This window comes from Coloeus monedula (assembly GCF_965178545.1).
Source record: "Coloeus monedula genome assembly, chromosome: 6".
Classification (NCBI taxonomy): Eukaryota; Metazoa; Chordata; class Aves; order Passeriformes; family Corvidae; genus Coloeus; species Coloeus monedula.
Window position 1 is genome coordinate 53,971,767 of NC_138786.1, and position 27,943 is coordinate 53,999,709.

Sequence of the window (27,943 nt, forward strand, 5' to 3'; positions counted from 1 at the left end):
TATCTTTTAGATTTATATTTACTGCCATCTGTGACAAAAAGATGATGATAACTGATGCGTCTTCTCTTACTAACCCAGCTTTAATCATCTTTATTTGTTCTGAAGGCTTATTTAGAGGAAACAAAAAAAAAAAGCAGTTTTGAAATGCAGTGTGTACTGCTTTCCAGTGTTCAAGATTGGCAGTGAAAGGCTAATGGATCACTGAAATGTTGAGTACTGGTATAGGCAATGTGAAATTATTGGGGAAATTATTGGATTCTTTCCTCCAGTCATCGTTTTCTTAACATAATGTATTAGTGTTTCTTTAAAATAAACTCTGCTTCTCAGCCTATCTGAATTACACTGCATTTCACGCAGATCAAATTGGATTGCAAGATTTTTCTCTTCACACAGATACCTTTTTTACAAAAAGAATCTGAAATACTGTCCATTATGTTAGTATAGCAGCCTATATACAAGATGCTGTTTAAAATATTCCAAGACTAAACTACTGCTTACTTAGTTAATTTCAATCTATTTATTACATTTTTAGATAAGAATATTTAGCACCACAGATTATGAATAATATGTTCTGTCTTTTAAACTAACGTAGAAGGTTCATGCACAAGCTGTGACATCCAGGGCGTGAGTGACATAAGCAAAAGACACTGAATTAAAGTAGTGATTTTTATAAGAAGTTATGCATACAGCCACATTGACTGGCATAACCTTTTGTTCAAAGACTCAGCCACAAAGAAAAACATTTGTTTCTTGGTCCTATTTTAAATACAGTGGTTCTGGTAGTGCCTGGTACTGCAGCTCAGGGATACCAGAACTGAGCATGCAATTACAAGTGACATGGACAGAGAGCTGGAAATGGGAATAATGAGTGCAGATGGGAGAGGAGAGAATGAATCCATCTTACAGTGGTGAACTTTAAGATCTGTTTTCACCTTGGCTGCGTTGCAGTTTAAACCAGTAGGCCAATGAAGGGCAGAAGAATGCTTGCTTGTACTTGGAAGAGGGAGGAGTAAAAAAAAAAATCTTAAAAACTGTCTGAGGTATTTTCACAGAACATTCTAACACTTTTTGACACAGTGTACCTTGATGTGAAGAAATGGTAGGAATATTGTGCACTGTAATTGCCTTGAGTCTGCAATCATTCCCCCCACCCTCAGGTGAAAGGAAGGAAAAGATCTTGAGCTTCTCCCTGGTGGATGCCTGGTGCTGTGTGTACGTCCCCAAGCTGTCAAGGGCCAAGCTGTGTTATGGAACACTGGTGCACTTGTTGATCTAGTGAGGGGTAGTAATTGCCACCTTTTATTAGTAAAGGTAGTTATAGCTTTAGTATCAAGATGTAACCCAGTCTCATGGTGTCTGCGTAATGGCTGTGCTCACTGCATGTGCTTACTCCTGATGTAATTCCAACCTGTTAGGGTTGCTGAGAATACTGTTGGCCAGTCATGCTGTTCCTCTAAAAGATACAGATACTTGACTTAATGCACATTTAGTGGGTCAGGTGAACCTGGGAAGCTTTCTTTTTGGACATATTTAAGTGTATTGTTTAATGTCTGTGTCTGGACAGGAGTTAAATTGGACTGGTAGGCTGTAATTTAAAGGACTGAAATGATTAAGACAGGTTTGACTTCTGTGAAGTGCTGGGAAGAACATAGTATTCCTTCAGGTTAGCTATGCTTAACCGGCTTTCAAACACCTGTTACTTATAACAGGTGGCTGTATCTATGGCTACTGTACCAGGGGAACTTTTCTTTTGTCTGTAGTAGAGGAGGAGTTGTGTATTTTCTTACAAATGTTGCATTGACTACTGTGTGGTGTGATATACTTTACACGAGACTGTATTTTAAGCACAAAATATAGAATGAGGTTTTCTTTGTATACATAAAGATCCATATTAGATATGTGAAAGCTTGTCACTGGTGAGTTCTAAATGACCTGTAGAATTGGTGAGATAACCACCTCTCTTCTGCGCTGTGGGTCTGGAGATGAGGTCAGCAGATCACTTGAAATAGTGGGAGGGAAAGGAGGAGCTGCCAAGGTGGTTTTTCATCAAGACTTCTTATTTAAGAAATACTTTAATGATCTTCAGGCATGCTGCAAACTTTCTCTTGGGTGTTGCACAAAAGTGCTGATGATAAGCTTCTGGAAATACCAGCATATTTTCCCTGGTGACTGGTATTAGTGTGGTATGATTTGTGTTCACTGGAGCAATTTATGATTAGTGTTATGCACCCTCAGATTATCCAGGAAGTGGAGGAGCAGGATAGCTCAGATAATGCACAAAGAAAAGGAAATAGATTATGAATTAAGAGGCTCTAAGAATAGAGCCGAATGTAGAAAAGAGAAGTCTCTGATGTAATTTGTTTGTGGAACATCGAGATCCGCGTATTAGCAAAGCTGCAAGCTAGTGAAGCTCCCTGCAGCGCAGCGCAGTGCAGCCTGATTTAGTTGGGTAGAACAGGTAGCTTGTCTGCCCACAGATAACCCATAAGTATCTCTGGAGAAGTGCCTTCAGAGCAGTGTCAAACATATTGAAAAGATCTTACCTATTTTCACCAAAAAAAGAAAAATTCTGTGCCAACAAACTTGTGCTGTGTTGATTTCTGCTTATGCAGTTCCCCTTGTTAGCTAACATTGGTAGTACAGGTACTTAAGTTACAGAAAATTGATTTTTGCTCTTAAGTTGTTTATTGGGAAAAAATAACTTACTGGACTTAAAGGTGTGTTTTATTTTTTTGGGGTTTGAAAGCTTGCAGGTTAGTGCTTTGGTTGTATCAAATATAAATGGCAAAGGATGCTTCAGCCTTCAGAAATTTACCAGTTTCTACATTTTTGGTTCCCTAAGAAAGCAGTTTGTAATTTAGGATATGTTAAAACTAGTATATTAAATATAAAATATTACAATTCTATAAATCGTGAAAATTGTTTAAAATTTAAAAAATACATTCTGTATGAAATAAACCACTTAAGTGTTCAGTATTATTATGTAAATATACTTAAAATGTAGCATATCCAAGCTTGTGCATACCTGACCACTGACACACTGAAGGAGTTTGTGTTCTTTGCAGCTACTCACTTCAGCTTTATGCAAGAAGCTTGAATTGATTGTTACACTATGAGTAATTTTTTCATGGTAAATGAGATTTTTAACTGTGCAAACAGGTGAATGTACTTGTATTCAGACGTTATTTTGCAAGAATGTGCTGATTTTAGTAAACAGTAAATATAGTAAACTAAAATAAGAGATAACTTTGTACAAAGTGGTGAGATTTTTAAGGATGTGGTCTGGATCTTTACAATATGTAAGAAAATGCCACAATGAGAATTTTTAAAAATAGTATTTAGACACCCTAACTAGGATAAAATGTTTTATGCACTGTCAAATACAGTTGTGTCACAAATCTAACTTTAACCTTCAAGTAATACTCATTAAAAAATGTTCTCTGTCAGTTCTAGAATAACAAATTTGAAAAAAATAAGTCAGTACTACTTAATATTCTGAAATGTTGCAAATTTTCCCAATGAACATATGTTACTCATGCATTTGTAAATTTGGGAATGATTCAAAAATACGCTTTTTTGTAGCATTTCTGTATATACTTTTTAAAAGCTGGGTAAAATCCTTTTATAGCCATATAAAGGCCTCTTGGATGAAGTGTTGTGATTTAGTTTGTGGGTTTGGGATTGGATTTTTTTGCTGGTTTTATTTGGGGTTTTGGGCTTTTTTTCAGATAAAAGTGAACATTGTTTGATATGATCTTAAAGATAGAGATTGGACATCAGCTTTTATTTTCAAATACAGTTCTGAATTTATTTTAAAAGTTACTATTTACCTTTTGGAGTTGGACTTTTGGGCTCAAAAATGTGGATACAATATTCTTATAAAGGTTTTTATCAAGGTAGGAAGAAATGAGCTATATTGACAGCTGTGGACATACGTACTGACTTTTAGTGCTGAGAAGTATAGAATTGGTTTCTTAATATAGAATATCTGCATGTGATAGGATTAAACTGATTCTGGTATTTTGTTGTTGAAGATCTTGCCACACATTTTGATCAGTCCTGGTTTTGATCTTCTGGTGATGTCAGTTTCTGCTTTAGCATGGTTTCAACATTAGAGGTACTATTAGTCATATCTATTTGAAAAACCCAAAAACAACCAAAAAAACCCCACCCAATAAAAGTGAGGGGGTGGAAAAGAAATTAACATGACAGGTCATTTTTCTGAGCACATTTCATGCAGAGAGCATGGGTCTTGTTTTATTCAAGTAGAGACTTCAGAGCTCTGCCAAATTCTGACTCTGTTCTGTGTAAAAGAACATCAGGGTGGTGTCTCAACTTGTCTGCCTCTGATACAGGACTCTGATAGGGAGGCAAGCATTATTAAATCTTTCCTAATGTTTTTAAGTTGTAAATGGCTGCCTAGGAGATAGCTCTGTTTTCATCGTCTGTACAGTATTAAAGTCTGATGAATCAAAATTGCAGAAGAGGTGATTCTAGTTTGAGTCTGATAACTAAAAAAACAATTTTACCAAATTTTGATTGGTAAAACTGTTGAAACCATGAGAAAGGAGGAAAAAGTGAGAATTTCTCAAGAGGTCAGAAATGTAAACTTATCGTGTGTTTTTCTCAACTGCAGCGTACAGATAAGTAAGCAAAACTGATAGCAAGTAAATGAGAAAGCAAGTCAAGTTTTGTTCCCGGTACAGCAGAGAAATTCCACCATGTATGTTGATAATTTCTACAAACTCTTATTGGAATACTTAAGTTTAAACTTAAGCAGTGTCTGTTAGCTGTTCGTTTAAAACTAGCATCTATTTTTCTTGTACAAAAGAGACTGACTGGACATGTGCAATGTAATTGAATTTATGAGAATCATGGTGCTAATGGACTGCTTTGAGGTTTGGAGGAGCATTTTTCTTACAAGCTGCTGAAATTTGAGATCTCAGTGTTTAAGATCACTTTCATTGCAGAAACCTACTCCTGCCACTTGTAATTTATGTAGAGAACAAATACGCAGTACTTTGGCCTTTCCAGTGTAATTGCACTTCTTATGTGCATGCATGGCAGTTAAGGAATTGTGTCCGGCTGCAAGGTGGTAGCATCTCTGTTTAGCTAAAAGTATCTTATGCAAAGTACGATGATAGATTAAACAAGATAATGCTGCTATAAAATGTAATTTGCCCTAATACATAATTCATTTAAAAGACAAAACACTGAGACAAAACAAATCTCATGTAAAACATCAGTGAATGCAGTTTTGTGAAATAGATCGTTCTCTTCTCCCTTGTATGTGACCTACAGTGGAGTGAGTATGCTAAATGCTATCCTTCTGGTCCTGTGTTCATGCTTTTGTAGGTTTTTTTGACATCCCAGTGTTGTATTTAATTTATTGAAACAAAAAGTCCATCATGGAAAATACTACAGAAGCTTGTTCTTTCCTATATCAGTATGGTTGTGTCAGTGAATGTGTATATTGTATTATGTGAAGGAACTGTGGAGGCTCTTTGTCCTGTTACTTTAGCAACTTGTCCTTGAACTTTGATCTTAAAAAGCATTATCAGTATTGCGTAAACAGACTTTCCTGTACCGATTTTTTTCTTTTAAATGTTTAAAATAATTACTAAAATGTGTGTGCTAAGCATATACATTTCTTAAACCCAAAACTAGCAATTGTTTGGTGTTCATCCAGGAAAATATGATCTATCAAATGAGTAAATATTTTAATGTTAATGGTTATAAAATAACTAATATTAAACTCTTTAGAAATTATCCAGTCTGTATTGCTATGTAGCATTTTAAAGATTAAGAAACGTGATAGCCAGTGAATGAAGAACTACCAAAAAAAAAAAGGCAGTAGAGAAAAATACTTGCTTGAGTGTGTGAATTTTTTTCCTTCAGCTAGTTTTACATTAAATCATAGGCTTGGATTAATGAGCCATTTTTCATTTCAACTGCCCTATCAAACACCTACTCATTAGTCAGCAGCTGAAAGTGTTAGAAGAATGCACTACATCTGTCACTGGCAGCATTTCCTACCAAACTTGTTTCCACTAAAGCTTGGATAGAATCCATGAAAATAGGATTTAAAATGTGGCATTATCTTATTTTCTAGATTCTAACCTGTCTCTGAATTCAGTTTAGGTCTCTCTCTAAAATTTCTTTTATTATGCCTTCATTTACAAAAGGAACATTTCGTTCCATTGCATAGATCCTCATTATAATCAGATCTATACATTTTTGATGCTGCACTGAACTTCTTTCTTCTTAAGACCTCAACAGATCAAACATTGAATTTACACATATAAATATCAATCAGTGTTTGTTGGATAACTAGCATGGTCTCAAATTTTTACTCTTAAATGTAATTTTTACACTTTGTTTCTTTAAAGTGGTATGTGTGGCCTGTGTAATAGGGCCACAGAGAGCACTGAGTTTGGTGTTATTTTGGTGGATTTTGCATAGGGCTTGATTAAAAGTGTGCCAGTATTTGAAATGAGTTTCTGCAGTCTGGCCTAGGAGTTAGGTTTTGGTACCAGATGCTAATTTTAAAATAGATTTCTTTTAAGGTAATGATTTTGTGTTGTACAGCTTTCTGAGCTCAACCAATATCTACTGGTTTTTCTCCCTATCCCCATTTACAAAACTACTTAAGTATACAAGATTGGTTGAAGGAAAACTTGGCACTGTTGAACCTGTGTGCTACAGTGACCATGCAAATATTAGGAAATCCAGATAGAGACAGGAAATCCAGTCAGAAGCAGACATTTACCAATTTCTCTTTTAACTGATTTTTGCTGTACTAGAAGGAGTAAATATTATCAATTTTTCAATGAGGAATTGTCTTTTGCCATGCTTCAGTCTTGGGAATTTTTTAAGGAAGCTGCATGGATAGTTCATATCCCTTTCATTTATCCAGGTAAGGATTTTTTTCTTATCTCTGTGTTTCTCTTGATAGCTAGGTATTAGCATGGTGTTCACAGCCTCTGTTTCCTTGAAGAGTTTCCTCTTGGCTGTCCTTTGGAATTGGGTCAGAACCTAGTAGGAGAAGCCCATGTCCTTCCTACTGCTATGGTTTCTCCTCCAGAATGTGTAGTATCTAGTACCTTTCCTTCTCTAAAACAAAGTTACTGTCTTTGAGTAACTCATTGTTCAGGATTGTGATGAGACCCACATTTTCTTTGTCATCATTTATGAGAACAGTATGTTTTGTGTAGGCTGTAATTGGAGTGGGGAAAAGTAAACTACATTGCTCCTACCAGAAAAAAGCAAGTCATGTTTATTCCTGTCCCTTTTTTGGGTGTCTGTCTGGTGGGCCAGGTAATGGAATCAACATGGCTCAAACTCACCCTTTTCTCATTTTAACTCTGCTCAGTTTCCTAATCTGGTTCAGCCATGGAGCTGCACAAACCTGTGTGCAGCAGTTTCAGACAGTTGGGCACCTGTGCCTCAGAAGAGAGGAGTTTGCAGCAGTAGCTCCTATAGGTTTAGCTCAGCTTACCTGCCACGGAACACAGTCTAAGTTAGCAGAAAACTAACCTGACAATAAAGTGGCTTTCTGTCGCTTAGGGGACTACACCAATTCAGCTGTGGGTCTCATGACCACTGAAGCAGATGAGAGCAAATATTTTCAAATGTAAAGCAGAGAGGAGTGCAGGAAGGGGCCTGAAGCAGTCTGCAACAAGGCTGTCTTAGGTTGATGAGGAATAGCAATTTCAGCAGTTGTGAAATTATGCCTTTAGTAACCTTAGAGCTCAGACTAAATACACTCTCTTCCTCTCTCAATCAAAAAATGAAAACTCATATAGTCTGAGAGGTAACCAACCCAAGTGTCTTCATGTCAATAGAAGTTTGTGCAATTTTAATTATGTTGTTGATTCTGTCACTATCAGTTAGAATAGTAGGTGGTGTAGAACGGAAATAAAGGCAACCTTTGGGCAGGTGAATTTGCTGTGTGTGTTGGGGGGGGGGCGTGAGAAGCGGGGTTGCGTGGTTGTTTTTAAAATCAACAACCCAAATTGAATGTTTGTTTTTGAAAAAGTGGTACATCACCTCCAAATGTAAAGAGTATTCATCAGCTATAGTGCTGGATCCTACCTAAATGACCTTTAAGGTCACTTCCAACCAAAACCCTTCTATAATTCTAAAAAGTTACACAGTTATATCCTGAGAACTTTATAGGATTTTTCCTTCATTCCCATCATTGGAAAGTTAGAACTGATGAGCAGGGTTCAGAGGAAACCTGTAATAGCTACAGTTTCACTATGCTGTCAATATGGGTTTTTGTTCATTTAATTCTAAAAATGGATAGCTGAAGTTAATACTGTTTTTCATTTTCTTGCAACAGAAATGTCTTCATAAATTTGTTAAAGTAAGCTCTTCTTCCTCCCATTATTATTATTCATTAGCTCTGTTCGACTTGCACTAATATTCTTTCCCTTCCATTAACAAGTCAATTCCTAACTCAGTTTTCTTTGCAATTTTTTCCCAAATGAAGTTGCTCAAAATAATTCAACTTACGTAAATATTTTCCTTCAGTGGCAAATCAAATATTTTAAGACTGAAACAAAGAGAGGGTATACAAACCTCCTGAGAAGAATGTACTCTCAATCTCTCTGTACAATGGTGAGAAGACCGCAGATGTTAAAAAGCAGAAGGTCTTACGAAGATCAAAGTACTTCAGCTCCACTAGTGCCCTGTCAGAATTACACCAGAAGTACACTGAATAATGGCTGTTTTAACCAGTTTCTCAGTGGTTTACTAAGTACTGGACTCAGACCTAACCGAGTCCAGCAAAGAGGAAGAAATGAGAACAGGGTATGTGTTTTCTGCAAGAGAAAACTTACTGAATGTGACTGAGTGTTCTGCCAGTAGAACTGGTAGCGCTGTGAATGTCACATTTACTCTCTCTAATGAAGAGCTTTCTAGGGGGCTTGACTCTTAAAGCATTACCTAAAATTTGCTAATGAACCTTCAACTATGAAAGCCATGCAGATGTATAAATTGGGAAATGGCACTGTAACTAAAGTAACGTTCCCTTTTTGGTCTGTTGTTAAATTGTGTCCCTGGGGACCAGCAGCCTTCCTGGCCATTTAATCTTTGCAAGGAGTTCCAGAGAGAAAGAAGCAGCAGCTGACCATTAAAGAAAGCAAAGACATGAGTAGAAAGGAGGAGTGATAGAGCAACTGTTCTTAAATGTATGGTTACCAGATAAATTGGAATTTTAAAGCTAATTTTTGATGCTTCATACTGTGGTTTACTACTATAAAATAATCTAATTCTGCTTTAAGATGGAAAAAACCCCCAGAATTTTCTACAAGATCCTGCATGTGAAATTATTTTTTAAATTACCCAAGTTGTTTCGTTTTTTCCTTCATACATCAAAATCTTGTAGAAAACCTTGTTTGAGGTCAGTCTTGGTTTTATTTTTCAGTCTAGGTTTTTTTAAAGGCATATCTCTATGGTAGCTTTTTGTTTTATAAGGCTGAAACTCACATTGAACTTGGTGATTTTAAAAGTCTCTTCCAACCTTGATGATTCTGTGATTGTAAGGTATACTCAAGGGATAGATAAAAAACAAAGTTTTTGAGGATACACCTTCCCTGGTTTTGCCTGGATTGTAAAGACAAAGGATTTGAATCTCTGTAGTCTTAAAGAAAAGGTTTAAAAAGTTCATGTGGTTCATTTTGATGTTGTCAAAAGCAGGATCAACTACATTTATGTCACACATTATGTTTGGTGATTTTTCAAACTACTAGAAAGCTTTCAGTCTTTTATTTTGTTTCAGTGTGCTTATTGTGAGAGGATTTCATTTAATTTCTAGCCTATTCTTTCTTGAGGTAGGATGCATTTACTTTTTGTAGTGAATGTAGAATAATTAATTCCTTCCACCTCCATAATTATTCTTTAAAGTACTTGGATATTCTCAGTCAAGTCCCTTCTATTTATAAAACAAACACACCAACAACAAACAATCCACACCACATCAAACAGAGGAGCTTTTTTTTTTTTTTTTTTTTTTTAACCAAGTAATATTTTACAGATTTGTTGTCTTTGGGCTTTCTCATCATGTTTACATCCAGGATGTACTACTTTAAATTTGGCCTTGTCAGCAATCACTAAGTCCAATTGATTTCTTATGGATGATATTCTTCTTTTTTATATCCCAGTTAGTCTTTTCCCTTCAGGAATTGAATAATATTCATTATAGCACTAACTCACATTTGACAGTATATTATTGTAGTGTGATGTAATTTTTCTAACCAGGTACACATATGCCCTATAATTTGTTTTTACTTCAAATTTTCATCAGCAAATTACCTAATGGAAAAGTCTGTTCTGATGTGCACTTTTTTTTTCCTTTTCTTTTCTTTTTTCTTTTCTTTTTTTTTTTCTTTTTTGAGTAGATATAAGTTAGGACAGTGTCATAGATTAAGTAATCTACATACTTATTTGCACTATATGGGACATACAGTATTTGGGGAGAATGACAGATGTGGAGAGTAACAGGTAACTGTGCCAATTTCTCTGAACATCACTCCAAGCAGACAAAATGGTCTTTCAAATAGCTCATTGTAAAAATAAGTGTGCAAGTCTCACATGATGAAAAAAAGGGTGCTCACAGGTATTTTTGTAAATACGTTAAATAATCAAACTGATAAGTTCAGAAATTGTTACACTGTACTTTTTTTTATTATACTTCTGAGATTATGCAGCAAAACTCTTTTCGTATGCCTATATATTGCTTCTTAGTCCTTTACTTTTCAGTAATAGTTTAAAAAGTTTTTTATAATTACTGATCTTTTTAGAAAGGAAAACCAGTATTTTGCAAAATCCAAATTTAGCAACATTAACCTAAACTGAAGGCCGATCCATTTCTAGATTAAAAGAAGTATTCTGGTCCATTTCTAGATTGAAAGAAATATTCAGCATGAAACATGAGGTTTTCATCTCCTGCTTGTCATATGTATGTATATTTATTCATAATGTACATACTAGCAACCAGTGATAAGGCAATTCATGGAATGCTTGTGAGGTTTTATATTTCTAAATCACCAATAATAATCCAAGGACCTGTATCTTATTGTGAATTGTCTACCTTTTGCTATGGCCCTTGGAAGCTAAAGTTGTAAATGTTGCCCTCGATGCTGTGTTTTTCCACGGTTAAATTGAACATCGGTTTGGTGATCCTGGGAAACCTTACTGAAGGAAAGGCTAAGGAAAGAGGAAAAATAAAAATACGTGCGTTCTTTCTAGCAGGTGCTGCTGAATATTATTGAGGGGGCGGGGGTACAACAGCAGCAGTGAGATCATCCTGGTAATAATAAGAAACCCAAACCCAAAAGCAGCAGACCCGTCATCTCCGCAGCCGCTCCGCCCCTGCCGCGGGCGGCGCGGGGCCGGGGCCGGTGCGGGCGCGGGGGGAGCCCCGCACCGGCCGCGCTCATTCGCGGCCTCCTCGGTGTCATTTGAAGTTGCTGCCGTCGGCCAATAGGGCTCCTCCCGCCCGCTGACATCACTCTCCAGCCAGTTCCCTCCAGCTGCAGAACGCTTCAGTTTCTGTCTTTTTTTAAACTAAAATGGAGGCTGGTTTCTTGCCTTAAGGAATACAGTGCCGTGCCTGCTGGAGCCTAGATGTTGACATGTAACAGAGCTGGCAGCAGGATGGTGGTTGACGCAGCCAATTCCAATGGGCCGTTCCAGCCCGTGGCCCTTTTGCATATTAGAGGTGAGTTATTGTGCGTGTGAGAGTGAATCGAGACCCTCTGACGAACGAATAAATGGCTATTGTGGAGCTCGGAGAAGGGGAGCAGGAAGTCCTTTGTAGCTCAGTCCCTCACGGTTTGTTACAGCTGCAATAAAACCAGCGGAGAGCAAAACCCATTTTCTATTAAATGTGTTCGGGGAAGATTTAAGAATTCGTGGAGGCATTGCATACATAGTTAAAAGCAGGTTTTACAGCTTTCTGCCGTAACTCTCCCATCCCCCTTCCAAGCTGTGCTGATGTCAAAGGATGTGAAGTCACTACCCCAGAAAGGTACTGAGGGGGGGAGGGAAGAGCCAAGTTATCCCTATACCGTTTCTGTAGAATAAGGTCAAACCTTTAGTGTGCTTCAAAGCCTTCTTTTGTTTGAATTGTTCAGATAGAGCTCCCTTAAAGTGCACTGCAGCTTGTAAAAGAATTGGAAGTGTTGTCGGAGAGGAAGGGGGGGGAGGGATGTGACACTTACTATGAAAATATCCTTTATGTATTTAGAAGGCATTTCCTAGAAGAGATGCGGTTTGGCTTTAACAAGGAAGCTTTTATGTGCCTACTGTGTTGTGCGGTTCTGAATGTTCAGTTTCTTCACATAATACATTCTTTTGGGTTTATAGAATTAGTGCATTGCAAATTACATTTTATATAATTTGAAAATACATGTTGGTATGACACTTCTTTATAATATTGAGTGTGTATCTCTTGTTCTGTATTTTTTTACTTAGTAAAATTTTGCATTGTGATGATGGGTTTTTGTGTATTTTTTTAGCTGGCTCTTAACCAACCAGTGCCTTTTTTTTTTAATAGCTTCCATAGGGTGGTTCTGGTTTAGAACTTTATGAAGGCAGAACATGTATTAGCTGGGATGAGCACACCTTGAACAATGGTATTTATATGCAAGAAACATAGCTAATACCGTTCTTAATTACCTTTGCATCTCAGCTTTCACTGGCATAGGCTAGATGTTAGTACTGGAAAGATTTTTTTTTTTTTTTTTTTTAATAATACTCCATACATTGAAAAAATTTTCCTTTGAAAGTTTATAAAACCCCAACTGTTCAGAAGTCTGTTCCTTTAAGTAGGAGCATGGGTGTTCAGGTATTTAAAAATTATGAATTCTCTTTACCTTTTAAAAGAGCCATATCCTTCTCTGTCTGAAGTGGCAACGGATGAATTCTAGAAAACTAGTTTTGATCTGTGACTGGGAAGAAATGCAATAAAATTCCTTTGATTGCAAATAAGGGGACTATGCTTGTTGTCAGGGGAATATAAAAGGAACTGCCTGACCTGTGGAGAAGCCTTTGCTTTTCACTCTGCACAAATCATCTTAATTTTCAGTTAGATGCTGCCTTTTGGAAGAGGAAAAGCACCATCTTTTAAAGGTGCAAGTTAGGAAAACCAAAATTGGAGTCAGAATGATGAAATGTTGCAATGATTGTCCTTAATGCTTTGTCTCAATATGATAACAAGGTTCTTGTCATTGAACTTCCTATCCTGCCTTTGCGCCAATGAAATACATAATAGTGGAAACAATGAATTTTGAGAAACTGTTCTGAAATTTACTTTCCCAAGACCTACATTTTTGGTGCACTGAATAATACAGTAGTAAATAAGAGGTTAAAGGGTTTTGTGGTTTAAGGCTTTTTTTGGGTGGTATAGGTTTTTTTCTGTTTCATTGGTTTCAGTTTTTTAATGGCTTATGAGAGTAGACTTTCTTGTAAGCAATTAAAGAATAACTGGGTGATTGATTGTTTTTCATTTTTCAGGTGGCAGGAAATAAAATGGGTCTCTGGTATTATAGCCCAGAGGAGTTTTTTGACATTGGGAGAGCAAAGCATCTCTTCCATACATACATACATGTGCGCAGAAGTTCCTGTGGGTTTTTTGTGGGTACCTCATGTCACCAGCTGCGCTGGTGCTACCAGTACTGATCCTTCCAAAATGAAGCCTATCAGAACAATACATACAAAATTAATGGCAGTAAAAATTAACTGGTAGTTCTGAAGGCTACTGACATGTTATTACTGTTTGTCCCAATGCATGCTGCTTTTACAGTTGTCCTTTTGCATCGTCTTTTGTAATATAGGATTAAATTTCTAGTAGAAGTGCTCCTCTTGGTAACTGTAAGAGCTAAAACTTCAAGGTCAAGGAGGGGAGTTAGGGCCATAAGCCCCTTGGGTGTTTGTCATAGATACAGTTTGTTGAAATAGAACTATTTCTTAAGCACCAGTTTCATAAAATCTTTAAAATTTTGAGATGATGTAGCTACCATATTTGAACTCAGTCCTGCTTCTAAAAAAAAGTGAAACCTTGCATCTTTGAAAATAAAAATTGCAATCTTACTTTTAAAGTAAATTCCAAAGCAATTTCTGTACCTGTAATGTTTGCAGAATGTAATGTTTCAGAATAAAAAGGAAATTTTCAGCTAGCTCTGATATCATGCCAGATCAGAACCTTTCTCCTGTGCATCCTGAACTGTAGGTAGCTTTGTTGTCTGCGTTGCTTACAGCTTTGCTGAAACAACACAATTGGAAAAACAGATGCAGGTGTTTTTTAAAAACTATGTTAAAGTCTTGTGAATAGGAAATAAGAATGTTAGAATTTTACTGATTGCCATTGCTGACATTGGTATCTGCAACATCACCAAAAGAAGGAATAGTAGGTACTTGTAGGATAGGAGATGTCACAGCCACAAACATCCCATCCTCCAGGAGTTCATTTGGCTGCCAGTGCTCAGTCATCTTGAGTATGGTGCAGCCATGTAATCCTGACTTAGGCTGCTGTGGAAACAGCTGTGAGTCTTGTTGGGGTTCCCCTTTGGTTAAGGAGCTGTCTTTAAGCTCAGGCCCATGGCCTTGGTTGTTGCCTCAGCTGGGTTGCAGCCATATGGTTGTCCTGTCATATGCCTCACTGATCTGGATCCTGGTGTGTTGGCTACCCAGCTTGGTGTGTCCCTCTTCACTGTGCACTTGACCCTGCTCGGTGTCAGTATAGTTGCTCTCCTTCCTTCCTTTAGGTACTGCAAGACTATGCCCTTTGTCACAACTGTGGACTGTTGGCAATTGTTCCAAAGCAATGTGTAGAAATCAGAAATGGAGAATGTGACTTTTGACCCATTGTTGGAAAATAACAAGCACCAAAAGAGCCTAATCCACACTAAATGCAAGTGGTGTGGCACCATTGATGTATATTGGTTGCTTGTGCTGAAAACACTGGCTCAGTGATTGGCCTGCTGGGGTCGTGAGTCTTTGGTTGCTCCGTCTGCAACAGGCTTTCATGGGGGTCCAAGTTATGCTACTGCTGCACTGGTCTTTCTAGAGTACAAAGGTAGCTGAATGTTAGCATTGAGTTGATTGTCACTGATTATCATCATAAACTGAAAACTTAGTTGTATCGGAAAGATATAAAGCTTCCAGGAAAATTATAGTTTCAGTTCATGCAGCTGTTACAGCCATGGAATAACCACTGTGGTTTGTGATCTTGGATAAAGACCTGACCTTGTGAAACAAATGTAGCTAAAGGAACTCACCTGCATGGAGACCTCCTTTAGGATCTTTATACATCGACAGGGCACTAACTATCAAGATGACATTAAGACAGCACAGAGGGTTAATAGGCATTATGCATTTAGCATTTTTACAGCAAGGAGGGAAGCAAAGTTTTCAGGATGCGTCCCTCCTTATGGAGCCCTTCTGGAAGCTGAACCCCTAGGGTGATGGAAGTGCAGTCAAGGCCCTGACAGGAGGAACCACATAAACAAGGTGAGGCTTGGGAAAGGAAACATTTTGATTTCCATCTCAGCACTTCAAGCAGAGGAAGTAGCTGTAAAAGCAGCATGGACTAGGACAAACAGTAAACATTTGTCACTAGACTTCAGAGTTACCAGTTCATATTTACTGTTGAGTGTTGTCCTGCTCAAAACCATAACTGTAGGACAGAGTGCAGTAACAGGTAGAAAATAATAGTAATTAATTCTGTAGGCAGAATATGAATGTTCAGGGAGGAGCAGACGTTTTTCATTAGGAATACAGTTCAGTGTTGATAAGAAAAATCTCTTAATACTGTTTTATCAGAGCGTAAAAGTAGCCCAGATGCCAATGTTTTCATGAACTCAAGACAAATATTTGAACAAAAGACATATAAAACTGTGTCCTGATCTGCAATGGCAGAATTAGCAGAATGTAAAGGTTACTTTAATGGCTTAGTTGCTGACTGGCTGGAACTGGTAATATCTGTTCATGCTTTTCAAAAATTATTTTCAAGATGTTTTGCAAGACGTACTGAAAGTTGTGTGGGAAGAAGGGTGAGAACACCCTGATAGTTTGTTAACTCAAACTGATGCTTCCTGTAGGCCATAACATTTCAAATATCTCATTGTCCATCCTTCTCTGCCTTCCAGAGCAGCAAATGTTTTTTGACAGATTTGACTTGTCATTTTTTAAGTTACTTTAGATTTTGTGGGAGATGCTTTGACTTTTTTTCAAAGATGATGTGATGTTAACTTTGTACATTTTTTTCTGTGTTCCTTGTATATATTCATCTTGAGTGAGGGATCATGGAAGGTAGTTCAGATTCCATCTTTACGTAGTGTTCTCCAGGGCAAAAAATGTCAGTGGTAGTGTTGTTGTGATGTAAATATCTGAGTATTTCGGTAGAAATTTGCATGTTCCTCAAAGGTGATGAAAGATCATTGCTTTTTCTTAAAGGAAAAAGTCTTTCATTTTAGAAAGAATCCATCGTGTGTTTCTTTTTCTTTGTCTTGAAAAATAATTAACCTGAAGATACTTCTGTCTAACCACACTTGCTAAAAACTGTTGCTAGACTGTTGCTTTGCAGGAATGGTATCTGAGCTAAAATAAGATTAAAATATTATCCATTTTTAATTAAAGGGGAGCAAAGCCCAAAGCTCACACTTCAGAAGTAGTACAGACCAAACTCAGCATGAAGAACAGTAACCGTTTACCTCATGATGTACAAAGGAGGCTGAAAGAACTGGGTTTGTTTGGCCTGAAGGAAGGAAGGTTAAGGGGAGATTTGATCTTTGACTAACTGATGGGAGGGTGTAGAGCACAGAGCCAGGCTCTTCTCAGACATCCACACTAAATGAATGAGAAGTAAGCAATATGAGTTTGCAAACACTGGAGATTGCAGTTGTACACAAGGTGAAAATATTTTCACCATAACATTGGTTAAAAGCTGGAACAAGATTCCAGAAGGGGCTGTGAAATCTGTGCTTGGAGGTAGTTCAACTGGACAATGCTGAGAGCAGCTGGGTTTATGTAGTGGGGAATTAGACTAGCAGAAACAACTGTCCCTTTTGGTGAAGATTATTCTGTGGTTCTGTCATTCTTTGGTGCTTGTGGGACCAAAAAATGACTGGCCTTGCTGTAACTTAAAATATCAAAATATCAATTTCAAAGTACTTTTTAAGTTCAAAGAGCAATAATCTTGCTGTAAGCTCTCTCTTTTCCCGTTGTCTTTTCTCTGTAGTTACTAAGGCAGACTTTCATATGTTTGGTGCTAGCATGCCTATTAGTAGTACTTTTACCTCCGTTAATTCTCAGGTTTTGGTGTTAATGGTGTTTTAAATTATTCTTACCATGTTTTAGCAAACTGTTAAAGATGAATGACTGGAACTGCATGCATTATTAAAAATATTGGCATGCTAAAAGGATGTTTTGTTCATTTCTAAATCTTCAGTTAGGAGCTCAGCAGCAGTCCATAACTCTTCTGAGTAAGCTAGAATTAATAAATGTATGCAGGCAGCTGTTTCACCCACATTTCTTTACATTTATCAGCTTTTGGAAAGATCTAATAGATTGAATTAATTTGCTCAGTATCGTGAGGTTTTTCTCTAGATTTTTTTTTAACAAGTTTGAACTGACAGTGAGTACAGCTTTTAACAAACTGTGTGACCTTGCTATTCATCTTCTGTGGTGTTTATGAAAATGTTGAACAGCGTCATTTCTAACACATCCGTACAACATTTGTAGTAATCTTCCTGCATTATAACAACATTCTGTTAAAAATATAAAAGTCCCAGGATAATTGGCACTTACCAACTTTCTAATACTTTCCAAGAATTTGATACATTTCAAGCGTAATTTCCTTTACCTATGCTGAGTTTGCCATTTTGGGGGTAGGGTATTAATATTTTATTATACTCTGAAACTGGCCTATGCTGATTGTAAAAGCATACCTAAAAATCTCAGCATTACCTTTCATGATACTGGTTTTTTCCTCTTAGCATATTCTGCAGCAGAAAATGAATCTGGTTTATTCCTTTTGTATTTTCTGTGTAACTGTAATACTCACCTGCACATGCATCTTGCACCTTCCACATAAGTAGGTATTTTTAGGATGATGAACTTACTTGGTCTGGGGATGTATGTTTATTTAAATCTTAATTTTCTTTATTTTTTTAGCTTAGTTAAATTCGGTTAACATTTAAGGTACAGTCGCTCTTTGTTGAGAGAAGTGAGCAAAGTGTTCCTGGGAGGAAAGGTACATAGAGGAGACATCTTCATTTTCTTCAGAGATGCTTCCATAGTAGTGATGAATTGTGTTAATTCTCTTTGAGTGGATTTAAATTTTAAAATGGAAGGCTTGTTTGTACCTTTGTGGAAGTATTTCTATGCAAAAGACCTTCAAAACTTTTTTTAGCCCTGCCAATCCAATAAATGGGGTTTCCCATGGTCAGCACACATGTTCTATCCTGCTTTGGGTGTCATAGTTGTTGTCAGGTTTGCGTCTAATAGCTCATATAACTTGGATAAACCTCAGTTGAGATTTAAAGGAGATGAAAATGCTTGTTCTTCCCTTTTCTCCCCCATTAGCCAATTATAATTTGGTAACCTGAAGGGATGAGAACAGGTATCAACCTTGTGTTTGGGCTGTTACCTGCCTACCAAGCTACCTGGACTCCATTGGTACATGGCTTGACTCCTGGAGTTAATAGTCATCCATCTTGCCAAAAGTTTCCGATTTCTCATGGAAAATTCTCAGCCACTGCTGCTCCTTAACATTGCTTAATGACTTGTACACTTAATTGTTAGCTTTGAAACCCATCCACTGTTTCTTTCAAAAGTGTTGCCTCGAAAAGGAGAAAGCAAGGCCATCTTCCTCAAGGACAAGCAGCAGTTCTATTCTTAATGAACCTAGGCTTCTTGTATATATGAAATTATGAAAAGTTTTTTATCTGTTAGTATAAGATAATCACCTGAATTATCAAAGGACTGATATTGGTTCAAATGGTTCTGTTATTGTATTACTTCTTGTACTGTTTTGCTAGATCTTTTGGTAGGACATTCAGACGTTGCCAGACATAGACTGATGGGGTTTTAATGTATCTACCAAAGAAACTCATGGGGGAGTGTTTTTAATACTTGACCAAGAACAGATTTAAAGGAGGTTGCTTAATTATTATTCCTGCTGCCTTTAACATGGTGACATGCTTATTAACTTTTCACCATGCATCACTTTCTATCAGAGTGTATTTTACCTTGCTGCTGCTTTTACTCTTTGTCACTCCTTTCTTGACTTCGTTGGGTTGTTTTACCTTTGTATAGACCCCTTGCCCATATGAAGAGTGCATGTATAGGTTCTTCTGCTGGAAAAATGAGGATGTTAAGTGTTCACACTACATGTAAAATACCTAAGGGCATGACTGTAAAATGTCTCTAGAGGGGACTTTTTGTTGAACTAAAAATACCAGGAAATTATAGGAAGGTAGTCAGCTGGAATTTTTACATTACATTTACTGACTCATGGAGTAATGTGCATGCCCTTTCAAGGAAGCAAGAATGTATGCCCTCAAATTTTTATTCATACTTTTGTAATGGTTGCTGTGAAATACATTTTAAGGTTAAAGTTAAGTATCGTCTGTTTCTGTGGAAAACTTCTTTTTCCATTTCTGTTTGAAGCTTCTAATAATTAATTGAGACTTCTGTAAAATCAGCTAATTCATTGAACTGATGCCTTGAAGTGGCTACCTGAAAACAGAGGCTATACAAGATTAAGAGAATAAAAGCAGGTATTTATTTGAAGGGCCTTCAAAGGTACACCTTGGGCAGTCAAAAGCCTCCACCCAAGATGGATGCTGAGTCACGGGTTTTTCACACTTTTATAAGTTTGGTCCATTTGCATATCAGGGTTAATTCTCCAAACCTAAGGCATCACTGTGTGCTATCAAATACTGTTAGCTACTGAAACTGCAATGTAAACCACACAGATTAAGTGAGCACCAGCAATATTTAATAGATACAGGATTATTTGCATCATATGCAGACAGGATGTTCATCTGGGGGAGGTGGCTTTTATGCTCTAACCTTTATGCTGAAGGTGGACAGCTCATTATCAGTGAAAGCAGAGTCTCAGCAGCCTCACGGAGCCAGTGCCTGCCCTCTGTGTGCACCATCCTGTCTCAAGTGATAAAACTGAGATAAATGCCATGTTGGGTGCATGTTTTCAAGCCACATCCGCACATCCTCTAATCAATTCCACTTAATGCACATCAAGTCATGTGGTACCGTTTCTGCTATAACTTGCCAATTAAGCTTTCTTTTATAAAAGTATCGTTAAACTTCAGGGTGCGGTCTGAGTCTGGGTTGTTATCAGTAGTGGAAGTGACAGTTTCTGTCAATTTTCATAATTGCTCTTGTTACTAAGAGTGATATGAATTTTATGAAGTAAATATTTTCTTTGTAAGTTACACAAAGAAAAAATTATACATTAAATGTAAAATTCAAAAACTAATTTTAAAATTGTTCATTTGTGACTTTTCTAGTTGTTTTTAGAAATCTGTTCATTTGAAGCACTTTTTCATTTTAGGGATTTTTATGGATGGTTTTTAGTTTGCATTTTGGATTAAAGCTACCAGCTGTGTGGCTTCACACAGCCTCTAGAACCAAATTCTGTTACTGCTTTTATATTTAAAGTGAATGGATAACAATGTCAGTGGTGTTTCAAAGGTATCCTGTGTTCATTCAAGTCATGTTGGAAAGAAAACTTGAACAAAATTATCAAAGCCTGCAAAAAAAAATGTGGTGTCTGTTCTTTGGCTGCAGTAAGTTTTTCTTCAAAAAAGTTTTCCAAACAAACTAGTCTTAACACTAGAATCTTTCTTCTGACCTATTCCCAGAATATTTTTGTATCTTTTGCTCTTATTACATCTAATCTTCTATATAAACTGTCTTAAAATCCAAAAATTGATGCACAGAGTTTTTTTGAGGACTGTCTTAAAGTTAATTGCATGCTATAAAAACCGAGTTGTTCTTGTTCCAGTACAAAATTAATATTTTATTGGCTTTTGAATCGGAATATAACGCATCCTCTCAAAGGCAAAATTTTGAGTGTAGATATTTTACTGCATAACTTTTCTCTCTTCATATTATTGGAAACTCAGTAATCATTAATGTATCTTAAAGAATAAAACATTCTAAAGTTTGTAGCTAAATGGAAGAAATTAGAACAAGTTGCTTTCATTGCACGTTAAATCTTCTGTTTAAAAGGGAAAATGTAAATAAAATAGAGTATTTGGGGAAATGTGCTGGGAGTGTGATGTCTTAACATGTCCAGGACTTCTGACCATGTAGCAGGGAGTCAGTCTTGGATTCATAGCTAATACAGCCAATCAGTTTGTTTGTGCCCTGTAAATTTACAGATTTCTTGAAGGCTCCAATTTAAATGTATTCCATACTGCAGTTCATTCTTTCTGCTGTGTGAGAGGGGTGGAAATCCAGTGGAAATTATCAGCAGAATATCAGCTTTTCTGGCAGCTGAGCAATATTAGGGACACTGCTGCTAATAGGTACATTTTCAGTTCTTACTGAATTCCTTTGTGAGACTGAAGATTAGTTTGACCAGAGGCTGAAGACATCTGCTGAAGCAAATATGCCTTGTTTTCAGACAAATATGAGGAAAATAATGTTGGATTGTGCAGGAATAATTTTTGGGTTAAATGGGAAATTATTCCACACTTAATTCTTGACAAGTGCTCAGGTATATAGCATCTTTAACCTTCTTAAATGTTGAAAGCGTGTATTTTAGCAGATTTTTAAATGGGAATAATTAGGTTTCTACTTTGAGTCAAAACTTACCTTGCTTAGAAAGTAATTTTTATTTCCTAACAGGGAACTACTCATAATTGATCTTAGCATTTGACATGGCCAGCATTGACATCTAAGCAAGTTACTGATGTAGTTCTAAATATATTTCTTTATTTTCTTACCAAATCATTGTTGCTATCCTGCTTGATCATTTCTTTTACCTGTATCACCTCACACAAGGCAGCTAAGTTCCACAGGGTGTGGGACTAAGAAAGGGTTGTTTATGCCAAAAATTGAGGAAAACTATGCACTGAATTGAAAGATAGGGGTTTTTACAGTGGATTTAAAAAAAAAATAACCAAACCAACAAAACCAACAACAACAAAAAACCCAAACAATCAAACAAGAAAACAAGCCAACCAAACAAAAACCCTATCACAGCACCCCCAAAAAAACCAAATGCATACCAAAAAAATCTGTACTAAAGATAAACTTGTAGTCTATTGAAGTCTGTTAAGAAATTGATCTCAAGAAAGCCACAAAAAGCCCTGTTGATTTCTGGTTTAAACACTCTTGCATATCATTACAAAATAGTGTGTGACAATTTGGGATGATTTTAAATGTTGGTCAGCCATTCAGGACCTTAGTTTGCATCTCAAGCTCAGTGTGACCTGTGCTGTTTCAGCTCTTTCTATTAAAAAAGACTTACCCTTCCTATTTCTAATTTTAAATAGAGTGGAGAATTTAGAAAACTAAGTCAGGGTTGTCATCAAGGAAGGTTTATGGAAGTTTTTGTTAATTTCAAAATAAATGTTTGTTTCAGACAAGCAAGGAAGTGCTTATAACTTAACTAAAGTTCCTGCATGAGGGCTGGGCATTTGCTTTAGGTTAGAGTGTGAAACATACCAGTTTAATCACAGGAAAGCCACTTCGTAATTTATTGTGTCATCTATCTCTAAGCCTACACATGACCCAGCTTGTGATACCTGTTAGTGATTCTTCCAAGTGTCGTCATGAAGTTCGCCTATTTTGTCATTCAGAAGCATCCAAAAGAAAGCAAGCAGTAGCTCCCAGGGTTAGCAGATGTACAGGGAGTGAGGAGAGGTGGAGGCAGACTAACAGGCTCTGGAGAAGGAGCCAGGTTATTTTACATTTTGCCAGTTGAGTGTTCTTTGAATTGTAGTTATCATGGATGTGTGACAGGTACTGTTGATTGACAGGTTACTCAGATTCAGAGCAGTATCTGACTAGAATTAGGGGTTGGTGTGTGGAGTTCGGGTGTGTTTAAGGAAACAGCCCATTTGCTTATAGCAGATGGTTAGGCTTGATAAGCTGATACTTATTTCATCCAAACGTCCAAAGTGGCAGAGTTTATTCAGTCGTTCATGTGTTTCTTCAGTTTACTTAATATAAATCTTCTTCTGAGTTACACCATGCACTTCAGTTATGATACAGAACATAATTCTGGTCTAGCCTCATGAGAGTAGTGCTTCATTTTCTCAGAGGCTGTGACATATATTTAAAACCAATTTTAAAGTTTTCAAACACATTTGAAGATGTAGGATAATTTGGTTTGCACTACTCCATGAGAATGGATTCAAACACACTCTAGTGGCTATGGAATTGAGGGGTTTTCTCCTAGTGTTTTGTATATAAAAGTTAGATTTGCTGTCATATTAACTGTATGTGTGCCAGAAAGCTTTACTGAGAGTTGTCTGGTTTCTCTCTTTCCCTGTTAGGACACTTTTTTTCTTCCATTGTCTATTTGATTAACCTCCTTGCCATTTTTCTCCCTAATTTTCAGGCAGAATTTCCATTTCATTAGTTCAAGCCCATTTCGGCTTGTTTCACATGTCATTTCCTGTATAAGCATTCCTGTTTTCCTCTTTATGCTACATTGCTTTTGAAATATTTGTAGAGTTATCACTTTCACTTTTCACTTTGTTTTTAAACGTTTTAATATAGTGTAAAAATCTTTAAGAGGATATTTGTAATCATAGTTTAGAGAAATATTTTTAAAATTTCACATGGCTTCTAATAAAACAGTTGACTTCTGATAAAACTCTATGTAAAGCAAGAGCTTAGTTCAGCATGACATTGGTCTGCTTTTGAAAAATCATTAGCTAATTTGGTGTGTATATTATTCACTGTTGATCTACTCTTATCATCATTAGACTTATGATATACACCTGGAAAAAAGTAATTTCAGTGTCTCAGGTTGTTTAATATGCAAAAATTATGCCATATAGTTTAAAATTACAGCAGACATTTTTTCCTATTTCATTATCAATCATTCCTTAAAATCTCCTGTCTTAAATCTTTGACAGTTAAATGTCATTACTTAGTTCCTCTATCCTCAAAACCACAGTGTAATCTCACAGTTAGGAGATAGCTGCCACCAGATCTGGATTCTCCAAGGACTGGAGCTTTCAGAGGGGATTAGTGTTGTGAAGCACCTGCTTTGAGCTTCATTATGGGACTGACAAAACATGTGTTTCCCATTCCTTTCAGGCTCTTTTAAGCTGGGGGGTTCTTGCGGTGTTGTCTTTTTTTTCTCTCTCTCTCTTTTTTCCAGTTGCTATTTAATTAGTCTGGTAATAGCTCATTTGATTCTAACAGCCCTTCTTTTTTTCATTACACAGAAAAATATATTACATTAAAAGCCTCATAATCAAATGAAAAGTCACTCTTAAATAATAATTTAGGCAAGAGATTTCTTCATGTGGAAACCAAAAATGTTAAATGCTATGTACCTTAATGAATTCCATCGTGTTGCTCTTGCCTCGCCCCCCAATATCATAGAATTATATCATTAAATGGTTTGGATTGGAAGGGACCTTAAAGAACATCCAGTTCCAACCCCCCTCCCATGGGCTGGGACACCTTCCACCAGAACAGGTTGCTCAGAACCCCATCTAACCTGGCCTTGAACACTTCCAGGGATGGGCATGCACAGCTTCTCAGCCCAGCCTGTTCCAGTGCCTCACCACCCTTGCAGTAAAGAATTTCTTCCTAATATCTAGACTAAACCTGCCCTCTGTCAGTTTAAAGCCATTACCCCTTGTCTTGTCACTCCACTCCCTTGTCAAAAGTCCCTCTCTAGCTCCCTTGTAGCCCCTTTACATACTGGAAGGTGCTATAAGGTCTCCCCAGACTCTTCTTATATCCAGAAGAACCCCAGCTCCCACATCCTGTCTTCACAAATGAGGTGCTCCAGCCCTCGGAGCGTCTTCATCACCCTTTTCTGGACTCATTCCAGCAGGTCCCTGTCCTTCCTGTGTCAGGGACCCTGGAGCTGGGCACATGATTAAGGCTATTTTCGTACACAAGCTGTCATAGGTGAAATAACTTTTTTATTGTAAGTGAAGTTACAGCTTCATCTAGGCTGAAGATTGGCATAGAAACAGTGTCAGTGCTGTTGCTTTATTAATTTAAAGCTCGAATGTGTATTACTACACAGAACTGGTTTGATGGTAAGAAGACATCTTTAAGTAAGATGGAGTACCTCAATGTCCAAGAAATTGAACTACTTGAAAATTAAATAAAAAGCAGCTTGCTTTTGGATTTTAGGTTAGAAAATGTGCCACATATTTATAAAGTATTGTTTTTAAACCTTATTTTCTGTCAGTATTTAGGGAAGTAGTTACTATGTTTTGTGTATCTATCACATTTTGGGCGTCAGTTTTTCAGGTGAAAATGTGAAACAGTGGCAGATAAGAACAGTGTAATTTCTCCAAATACAGGGAGATGAAAGGCAGGGTTTTTTCCAGTTACAAATTTCTGTTTTCTGAAGAACAGCCAAAAGGTATTTCTGGCAGCAGTTTAGTTCCTTGAGTGCAGAGGAGTTGACATTAACAGCTGTAATTGCAGCCGGTTCTCATCCTCCTGTCTCTGGAGTACCTGCACAGGTACTGAACATCATGGGACTGCATCAGGGCAGCTGATGCAGATGAAGGATGCACTTTGGAAGTTTTGGTTCACTGTCTTAATTACTTCCTGAGACTGGAAACTTCACTTGTGCACCCACCTACTCTTCTCAGCTCACCTTCTAACTGGCCTTGAACAAAGTAACTTTACTATGATAATAACTGGTTGGAATACTTAAATGTTTTCTTGTAATCCTTATGGAAGCTCTAAGTACCTGTAAAATATTTTTAATTACTGATCAGGAGTTGTTTGGGAGTCATGAGCTTGTTGTAGATGAGACAAAGTCGATCTACTCTTCAGTGTCCTGTTTCTGATCAGAAATGTGTTAAGTGTTTCAAAAAAAAAAAAAAAAAAAAAAAGCAGGTTTACAGGTCTCCTACATGGTAATTGGAGAAAGACCTTAAACTTACAGCTCAATTCTTTTAGAGTAGCCTGTATTCTTTACGACACTTTACAACACTGACATGTACATCCCTTTATCTTCAATAGTGAGATAAGGAACAGAAGTTCGTTCCTCTTCTGTGCCACTTAAAATGTTTATATGCGGTGCTCTCTTGAGCTTAGTACTAGCACTCTGTTTTTCCGTGAGTGTTCCTGTGGCTTTGGACACTGTGGTAATTTTTCTTCTTTTAAGCATTTCTTTTGGTGAAGAAATGTTTCTGCAGGGTCAGTAAATAAAACAATATAAACAGCAGTATTTTCTATGTATTTGTTAGTCCAGTGTATCCATCCAACATCTTGCCTGCTTTGAGTTATCTGGAGCCAAACTCCCACTACTAGAGTTGCTACTTATAGTATAAAATGCATTGTGTGTAATTATAGTACTTTCTTGTATTCCTTGTGGGTTTTTTAATATGCTGCTAGAAGTAATAGCTTTAATTAAATTTGTTCATGCATGAGTTGGAAGTTTTCTTCCATGTGCCACCCACTTATTTCCAATATCATGTGTTAGGATAGAATTCTGTTAATGGGAGACTGTCACCTTTAATTAGTGTTAATTATTGTCATCGTGATTTCAATAAAATCACTGAAAACTATAAAGTTTGTCACATAATAGAAATGCAATAAAAATCATTCCAGAATAGTGTTTCTTGCTTTGAATTAGGATGGTAATTAAACTGTTTCAAAATAAGGTAAATATTTTAAATGGAATTTTATCAAATATTCGTTCAGCTTTTATAATATTTTTTCTGGTTTTTTTCTGATTCTTCTCATTTTTAAGGACTTGATCACTAGTTTTGGAAGAAGTGCTAGTTCTGGTAAACCCATGTTTTGACAGATGATGTTCTTTCCATACCGTGTAGCTCCTCTGCCTTCGTGTCTGGCAATTTCCATTTCTCTTACTCAAGGCACTGAACTCTATTCTTTGAAAAAATGCTGCCGTGGTATTGTCAGCTGAAATGTTTTAAGAGAACATTGCAAGATACTAGACTCCCCGTGTTGAAGTCCAACTATACAGGGCATATTACAAAGCTTGACTAAAGCTTTAATGCTGCTTTTTTGCCAATGAACATCAAAATTGAAATGCACTAATACTTCTGACCAGCAGAAGGGACCACGTGACCAATAAATTTAGGGATATCTTCTGGATAGTACACTGCTTGACAGTTAAGTGTTGTTTTTCCAAATAGTTAACAATTCTAGTCCTTCATTAGGGTTGCAGACACATTTCATGAGATGTATTGTCTGCTTGCAAGCAGGAGTCATCCTACGTGCTTGGGCTTTTGCTCTATACCAGTGTATTAAAGAAGCAGTTACTTTCAGTATATGGTTTATGGGGTTTTTTTCTGTGACCTTGTTTTTGCACATGCTCCTTCTCTTTTGTGTGATGATACTCTTTGGCTTGTGTGTGTGTTTCTGTATGAAAAAAAATCTAGCTGCCCATCTAAAATGAGAGGAGTTTTATTTACTGTGTGCACATAGTCCTGACTGGTAGCTGTGGGTATCTGACAGTTTTAAAGAAAAAAGAGCTACTTTTCTTTCAATGAAATAGGGAGCTGTCAGCCAACCAAATCTGGTACCTCTGCTAAGCTTTTATATGCGGGTAAAAAAGTATTCGCACAACAGAGATTAATTTTGTCTTGTGAATGTATTTTTTGCAAGTTGTCAACCATGTCTCTTGTTTTCTGCTTTCAAAATGATGGAACATAGTGAGTTTTATTGGCCACAAATTATGTTTTGTGATAGGAATTGCATCAGCTCTTCTCTGTGTCAG

At 37.0% G+C, this 27,943-nt stretch overlaps 1 protein-coding gene across 1 annotated transcript in view; it reads left to right on the forward strand.

Moving 5' to 3' along the window:
- PPP2R5C (protein phosphatase 2 regulatory subunit B'gamma) overlaps window positions 1-27,943 on the forward strand; it is a 79,868-nt gene that overhangs the window by 17,609 nt on the left and 34,316 nt on the right. The gene's annotated exons all lie outside the window — the stretch shown is intronic.